This window comes from Saccopteryx bilineata, chromosome 5, assembly GCF_036850765.1.
Source record: "Saccopteryx bilineata isolate mSacBil1 chromosome 5, mSacBil1_pri_phased_curated, whole genome shotgun sequence".
NCBI lineage: Eukaryota > Metazoa > Chordata > Mammalia > Chiroptera > Emballonuridae > Saccopteryx > Saccopteryx bilineata.
The window spans coordinates 44257747-44266486 of NC_089494.1; the positions used below are offsets into that span (position 1 = coordinate 44257747).

At 40.9% G+C, this 8740-nt stretch overlaps 1 pseudogene; it reads left to right on the forward strand.

Moving 5' to 3' along the window:
- LOC136306464 (2,4-dienoyl-CoA reductase [(3E)-enoyl-CoA-producing], mitochondrial-like) overlaps positions 1–7962 on the forward strand; it is a 74622-nt pseudogene extending 66660 nt beyond the window's left edge.
- Positions 7963–8740: the final 778 nt, after the last annotated feature.

Below are 8740 nucleotides of genomic sequence, written 5' to 3' on the forward strand. Positions count from 1 at the left end.
TTTCCATGATTCTAAAATTATATCTACAAAACAAGGAATATTTAGTGAAGTCTAGCTTCCATCTGTGCCCCCTTACTTTTAAGAAATCATTTACTGTCAATTCTTCCATTTTAATACATAAAAAATATTCACATTCCCCTTCTTAAATAAAAGGTAATACATTAATATACATACTATTCTATGATATGTTTTTTTTCCACTTAATATATTGTGAACATCACTTCATAAAAGTATGTACAGAGATTCTATTGCACCTGCTTGGTATTCCACTGAGTGCATGCAATGTTCAATCATTCTTAAATTGGTGGACATCTGAGTTTCCAGTCTTTTGCTGTTATAGTCAATGCTTCAGTGAACATGTCCTTTCATATTTTTGCCGGTGTATCTTTAGTATTGTTATCAGTTAGCTTTTGCTACAAATAGCACACTATCTCAAAACTTAGTGGCACAAAGCAACGTTATCTAGCTCAATATCCTGTAGGTCAGCAATTGTGGCAAGCTCAGCCCTGCCCTTCCTTCTGCTCTTCTCACACATGTGACTGAAGTCAGCTGGCAACTCAGTTGGTGCTGGATAATCCAAGATAGACTCATTCACATGTCCAGAGGTTGGCAGGCTGTCAGCCAGGTGTCTCAAGTGGCCTCTCACCTCCACTAGGCCAGCTAGCGCTTGTCTAGATGTTCTCAGGGCACTCTCAGAGTTCTAAGGGCATCAAGGAAAGCAAGCCCCAATGCACAAGTATTAATTAACCTTCTGCTTGCCTTGATTGTTATCTTAGGGTACAGTGTCAAACCCAGCGTCATTGGTGATCACAGAAAGACCCGCATACAAGCAGGGGGTTCTAACAGTATTTGCAGTCTTCCACAGGACTAAATCCCCAGAGCCAGGATGGTTGGTTCACAGGGTAAATTCAATATAAAATTACCAAATAAATCCTCCCCTTCATCAACACTAGGAATTAGACAGTTTGCATTCCAACTGCGAAGGAAAAGTGCCTGTTTTTTATAGTGTCAACCATACAGTATGCTTTAAAACTTAATATTTTGCAAATCAAAAATGAGTAATGATATCTTAATGGCATTTTAATTTGCATCTCTCATTATGAGGTTGAGCATTCTTTTCATATGCTTAGGAGCCTTTTTTTTTTCTGTAAACTGCCTATATTTCCTGTCCATTTTCCATAGTGTGATTGATCTTTACTTTTACAGGCTTTTTGTGTATTAGAAATATTAGTCCTTTGTCAATGATATGAATTACAAATACTTTTTTTCATTTCTCTTTACACATTTTTTAAGGTACATTTATTAAAGCTGAGGACAGTGAAACAAAGATGGGCCTAGAACAGAAGCAGCAACAGGAGAAAGCCTCGTCAGAGCTGCGTTGGCTCTCTAGAAATGTTACACTGCAGGGGTCCCCAAACTTTTTACACAGGGGGCCAGTTCACTGTCCCTCAGACCGTTGGAGGGCCGGACTATAAAAAACTATGAACAAATCCCTATGCACACTGCACATATCTTATTTTAAAGTAAAAAAACAAAACAGGAACAAATACAATATTTAAAATAAAGAACAAGTAAATTTAAATCAACAAACTGACCAGTATTTTCAATGGGAACTATGCTCCTCTCACTGACCACCAATGAAAGAGGTGCCCCTTCCGGAAGTGCGGCGAGGGCCGGATAAATGGCCTCAGGGGCCGCATGCGGCCCGCGGGCCGTAGTTTGGGGATCCCTGTGTTACAGGAAAGAAGGAGGCCTAGGCAGGGCTGCTACTGGGTCCCTGAAAAGTCAGAGAGAAAGGTGAGCCTTGGAGACAGGCTTGGGAAGTTAGCCAGGGATGAGCGGCCGCCGCCCATTGCTTCCCTGGTTGCAGGTCTCACGAGGACCCCTAGACTTCAGGAGATGTAGCCTGGGAGGGAAGAAAGGCGCGGGCATGCTCCCGGAGCCGCCCTGTCTTTATACACTTTTTTAACCACCAAAAGTAGTCAAATTGATCTATTTTTCCTTTGTTTCTTGATTTTGGGCCATTATTAGAAAAGCTTTCTTCATTCCCAAATGCATTCACTATTTGCTTTTTCTGATATTTGTGTGTGGAAGGGGGTTTCCAGTTATTTCATTTCTCCTATCAAGATACATATACTCTAGATTAAATTTCTTTAATTGAGTCTATATTCAGTTAATGTTTGAAGTATGACTACTCCCAGATAAAAAAATGTGAATTACTGCCCTGGCTGGATAGCTCAGTTGGTTAAAGCATCACCCAAAACACAGAGGTTGCTGGTTCAATTCCTGGTCAGGGAACTTACAGAAACAGATCAATGTTCCTCTCTCTTTCCTTTCTCTCTAAAATCAACAAATATTAAAAATATGTGAATTACTCTATTTGTTGCCATCTTCCCCTCTGTCTATAGCTGAACCTACACTCCCTTTAATCTATTTTTCTTATTTTCTCAAATGAAAGGAAAAGAGATAGACAGATTCTGGCATGTGCTCCAACTGGGATCCAGTCGGCAATTCCCTTCTGGGTCAGATGCTCTGCCCATCTGAGGCTGTGCTCACAACCAACTTATTTTTAGTGCCTGACACGGAGGCTCCATGGAGCCATCCTCAGCACCTGGGCCCTATGTGCTAGAACTGATCAAGTCATGGTTGCGGGAGGAGAAGAGAAAGGCGGGGGGAGGAGAAAGGGGGAGAATCAGATGGTCACTTCTCCTGTGTGCCCTGACAGGAAATCAAACCTGGGACATCTACATGCCGGCCCAACACTCTACCAATGAGCAGCCAACCAGCCAGGGCTAGCCTACACTCCCTTTACAACCAACTTAAACCCCATCTCCTATCCAGCACTGAGCAGTGAGTCAGCAGGAACCTGTTTCCATATAGCAAAGTAGCTTTGGTGTATGCGACTTTGTACATTCCTGGGTGTGAACCTGAGTAAATTACTCAATCCTTCTAAATCTTAGTTTCTCTAGCTGCAACATGAGGATTAAAAAACTTAACAGGGTCATTTTATAGCATAACATGGGTAACTCATTAACACAGTACTGACACATAGTAAGTGCTCAATAAGTTATGGGCAGCCCATTAAAGTATTAGAGTGTATCCTTAAGGACCAAGTGATGAAAAAAAATCTAAAAATGGGAAATGTGGAGCTTAAATGACAAAAATGACTTTGTCAGCAGTGATTGTAGTATGTGCGTGTGCATGTGTGTGTACAGATATGCATGAACTGGGAAATAACACACACTTGTGTTTTATTTAGTGTGTTCCTTCAGGGATGCTTCCTTATAGACTGAGTGACAGGGTCTTTGGCAATTTATGGACACATACGCTGTTGAGAATGCCAGCTTTGAATCCCTACTGAGGAGAAAGCAAAATCCAAAGCGGAAGGTACTGTGGTCAGTTCATACATTAAGAAAATCAGTGTTAGAATCAAAATCTGCTGAATAGCTGAGCCCTTGACCTGAAAACACGGACGTTCCAGTGCATCCCTCCCACCGGTGACACTCCATCCCAGAGGACTTTGCACCGTGTCCTGCCAGAGGCGCCCTCTTTACCCAGAGATGCTAGGGGACAGAATGGTGTGCCCCCAGTAGCCAATCCATTCAAGCCACAGTCCTAGAACTAAAAGTCCTCCTGCTCAGCTGGTCTTCATTCCATCAGTTTTTGCCCCGAGAGTCTAAGGTGCCAGCTGTCAATATTGAGGGAAGAAATAGACAGTAGGCACTGAGCTGGTGCTAAATTTAAACAAAAGGACAGAATAACAAATAACCAAGGTCTTTGGGACTACATTTCTGAGATGTGCGAGGTGGCCAGGTTTAGTTATACTCTGTTGCGGGTAGACTTGGAATTATAGAACTCAGTGAAGAAATCTAGAGCTGACTTTGGCTTCCCTTCAGTTGAAAGTGGTTTTTAACTATCAGAAGAGTGACTACCAATGGGTGCTGCGGAGGGGGCTTGACTTGACAAGGCCCACGAGGGAAGTTTCTGGAGTAATGGCAATGTTCTGTATCTTGATAGATGGTTTGAATTTCACAGGTGTGGGCCTTTGTTAACCCAAAAATGTACACTTAAGATTTGTACATTTCCTTGTATATAAATTTTAGACTAAAAACTAACAATATTGAACTCTGGTGGGTAGATAGACATGCAGAAATATGTAGTATACTGATGGCTGCAGTTTACTTGAAATGTATTAAATCTGGATTAATGAATGAATGAGAGGGATAGATGTCATACAAACTAGTTGGATGGTAATGGTAATGGTAAAATCTAGGAGGTGAATACACAGATGTTTATACTAAAATTTAACATTGCTATATATTTGAAAGTTTTCATACAATTTAGGAGTTATGCAATGCTTTATCAGAAGCAAATAAATTACTCTGCACTGCGTGTGTGTGCAGCAGCCCTGAGGGCTGTCACTGGGAATACAGAATTCCTTCCAGTGTGCCCAGTGCCTTCCTTTTGACTATTGACCTCCTTTTCTGGCACAAAACCTGTGTCACATGTCCTCTCTCTTCCTCGACACCTACATAACCATGCCCTCACCCTCTGGGCAAAGATGAATAAAAAACAGCCTAGGGTACTCGGCTACCGAGGTCTTTTTGAAGACTCAACCCTACATGAAGTCACGGTAAATTGGCAGCATGCCTTTCTGTGCCCAGACAAGACTATAAAAGCTCAACTATTAAAGGAGAACCCCTAGTTGCAATAATTTTATATAAATTGCTTAGAATTTTAAATTATAGAAAAGACTGTCTTCTAATAATGGCACAGAGAAATTGTCAGTATTTGCCTCTTATTTCTACTGCTCAAGGGGAAAGAGCTTAACATTTGCTTAGCCCTGGAAAAGGAACACATGTTTTGCATACACTGGCGCCCATAGTTCTCATAGCCCTACAAGGTATGGATCCCCATTATCTTTTCCTAAGAAAGCTCATGGTCATGGAGCCAATAAGCAGCAGATCCAAGATTCAAACCATAGTCTCATTAGTTCAAAACCATGTTATTTTCACCAAAGCTCATCTCTGACATTTAAAATAGGTTATGATCTGCAAAGCTAATACAACAGCCGCATTTGGCCAGGACTTTACACAATACCACTGGTAAGGAAATGAAATTTCTAAGAGTTTCTTGTTCTGTTTCAAATATTTTTGCTAAAACACCACCCACCAAAAGGTATTTTTTAAGTTTACACTTCCCCTAAGTTTTAACAAATGTAACAATACTTGGACAACTTTTCCCCATTTTCTGTAGTTTTAGGGGCAGTTCAGGGTTTAACAAACCTTCTCAACTAAGGGGACTTTACTTATGTCAGTGTTGCCTGTTCATAAATTAGAAACAGATGGCCCAACAACCCTGTAATGATTTTCCATATCATGCTTAAACTATTAGATAAAAATTCTTATCCAGTGGATTCTGAAACCTTTTTTCCATTAACCCAGATTCCTAAACTACAGGAACATCCAAATAGGTGGCACTAACTGTGCTGGCTATCCTGTTTTTATTCGTTTTCTAGCTTTAGTCCAGTGACTTAGGTCTAAGGCCTTAGTCTCCTACTAAGGTTATAAATATTTGAGAGGAACCTAGCATCATATTGCGGCCAAATCATGCCTTGCCTACTATGTTTGTGGAGAATACTTATTGCAGCTGCCCCTCTGTAGAAAACAGGATTGAAATCTCTAAGAGGTAGGTTCTGCAGGCATGCTCAGGAATGTTTATCATACCTCCAACCCAACTACTTTTCCATTTGGCCAGCCTCTGCCCCCATACTAAAACAGGTAATAAGAGGAAGGCTATGGGTGGGGGGGGGAGGCAAAGCTGCCATGTGTTTCCTGAGATAAGCAACAATAAAGCCTAATTTTTAAAAAATTTAACAGGAACCTAAGGGTAAACTTTTTTACTTTGATCTATATAGGCCCAGAAGAAGCCAGGGTGACTCCAATGTAATCTGATGTCAACATTGATAGAATTTAAATCATTCCACATATTTAAACCTAGTTCAAAAAAAAGTACTCACATCCTGCAGCCACACTTCTGTTCTGCTCAGGACTACCCTGCTTTCCCCCTCAATTCTGTCCTTTGGAGACATATGATTCTAAATATAATTTTTTGTTTTACTATCTAGAACTTCCGTATACTCTAGCTTTGAAACGGTAAAAGCTGCTTCAAAATAAAGATCCCCCACCCCTGGCCAGGTAGGTCAGATGGCGAGTCCTCCCCGTATGCCAAGGTTGTGGGTTCTATCTCCTGTCAGGGCACATACAAGAATCAACCAATGAATGTAAGGTAAGTGCAACAAACAGATGTTTCTCTCCCTTTCCTCTAAAATCAATCTTTTTTTTTTTTTTAGAAGTTATTTCTGTGCTAAGGTTTGATATTAAGGGCAGGAAACAAAATTCTTTAGGCTTTCTTTCAAGTGCTGCTCTGCCAGACCTATGCTTACAATGCATTCTGGAACAGCTGAGAGCCATTTCATACTCCTAACAAGTTCCTGTGGAGAATCTCATACAGGTGATACATAACCATCTTTGGATTTAGTGTGGACCAAGAAACTAGATTCTTTTCTGTCCAGAAGCATAAATTCTGATGTAATAAAAGATGTCCTTGAATTCAGGCTGGAAGTGGATAAACATGTCAGTCCCGAGTCTGCCATGGCACTGCTGGGCAGGGCTTCCTTTGCTTGGTGTCACAGTCCTTGATTTTTTTTTTCAGTTAGGGAACAAAAATATCAAAACCGTGACTTTTCAGTCTAAATTATTTTCACCTATTCAAAAAATGATGCCACCACCTAATATTCTTCAGGAAAATGTGGCTTTCATTACCAGGACAGGAACTGGCCTTGGCAGAGGAATGACCAGTCTCCTGTCCAGCCTCAGTGCACGCTGTGATAGGCAGCCGAAAGATTGGCGTTTTGAATGCCACTGCAGAACAAACTTCTTCTCAAGCTGGAAACAAGGTTCATGCGGTTCAATGTGACATTTGGAATCCTGACATGGTACAATACGCGGTGTTGGAGCTGATGAGCCACCCTGACATCATGATAAATGCAGCAGCTATTTCTCCCACTGAAAGATGGAATGAAAGCCCATCACGATAGTTCTGAATGGCATGGCCATCCTGGCTCGAGATTGGGAAGCAACTAAAGCACAGAAAGGGACAACATTTCTTGCTATCACCTCCATCTATGCTGAGTTTGAGTCAGGCTTGCAATGCCCAGAACTTCAGCCAAAGCCAGAGTGGAAGCCCTGAACAAGTAAGTCTCTTGTAGCTGAATGGAATATGGAATGCAATTCAACGTGATTCAACAAGGACTATTCAAACCAAAAATGCCTTGAGCTGTATGGACCCAAATGGATCACTTAAGAAATGGTCGACAGCCTGACCAGGCAGTGGCGCAGTGGATAGAGCATCGGACTGGGATGTGGAGGACCCAGGTTCGAGACCCCAAGGTCGCCATCTTGAGCATGGGCTCATCTGGTTTGAGCAAAAGTCTACCAGCTTGAACCCAAGGTCGCTGGGTCCAACAAAGGGTTACTCGATCTGCTGAGGGCCCATGGTCAAGGCACATATGAGAAAGCAATCAATGAACAACTAAGGTGTTGCAAGCGCAATGAAAAACTAATGATTGATGCTTCTCATCTCTCTCTGTCCCTGTCTATCTCTCGCTCTGACTCACTGTCTCTGTAAAAAATAAATAAATAAATAATAAAGGCTTAAAAAAATACTTTTTAAAAAGAAAAAAAAAATGGTTGACAGAATTCTGTGCTTGGCTGCGCACTGTGGAAGAGCTTGCCCATCTTGCCGCTTTCCTGTGTGATTATGCTCTTTGAATTAATAGGGCCATCATTAGATTTGATGGTGGAGAGTATTTATTTCAGGGGACTCAATGGCCTGAGAAAAGTCACGAAAGAGCAGTGGAATACCATTCAAGGGCTGGTCAGGAAAACAAAAGGCTCCTAAGACCTCTGACCTTCATCTTGGTTACTATGGAAATAACACAAACTGCCTATAACCTTTTGAATATTTTCGAGTCTAACAAATTATTTTTAAAAAAATTTAATTAAAAAAAATTGACATGTCAATAGGCCTATAGTTGAGGTTAAGTTAGACAAATATGGTGCAATCGTGAGGACTGCAGTGTCAATGGGATCTCAAGAAACCTAGGCTGTTATAGTTCAGGACCAAGCTCCGGTTGACATGTTCTTAGAATGTGGGAAGCCACGATATAATTGTGGGCTAATTATGAAGGCCTTTCCAGACTTAAATGAAATGTCTAGTTAAACATGTTAAAATGTTCATTTTCTTTTTATCACAATTCTTCTCATTGTGGTGCTTCACTCCTTTCTGTTCTAAATGAGAAAAAAAAAAAGCTAAATAAATGGGTTGTCAGTCTGGTTTTGATTTTCTCTGGTCCATTCTTTATTCTGTAATCTGTGCTTTGAAATTAATCCTTACATCCTTTTAGCTCTGAAACCTAAAATTGGGTCGCACTATTTGAATACAAACTCTGGTGCATCCCCGAGAAAGCAAACTTCAAGGAGTCTGGAGAAAATCTGAATATACCTGAGAAGTAAGATGTTTTTCTAGCTTCTCCCTCAGGGACTAACCTAATAGTGCTATATTTCAAAGGTCACAGATTTCTCAGAAGCATATCTTAGTATTAATCATTATAAACTTTGTGAAATAAGGGACTCTGTACCCCTACATTTAGGAACCTCAATATACAAATGTATCACAG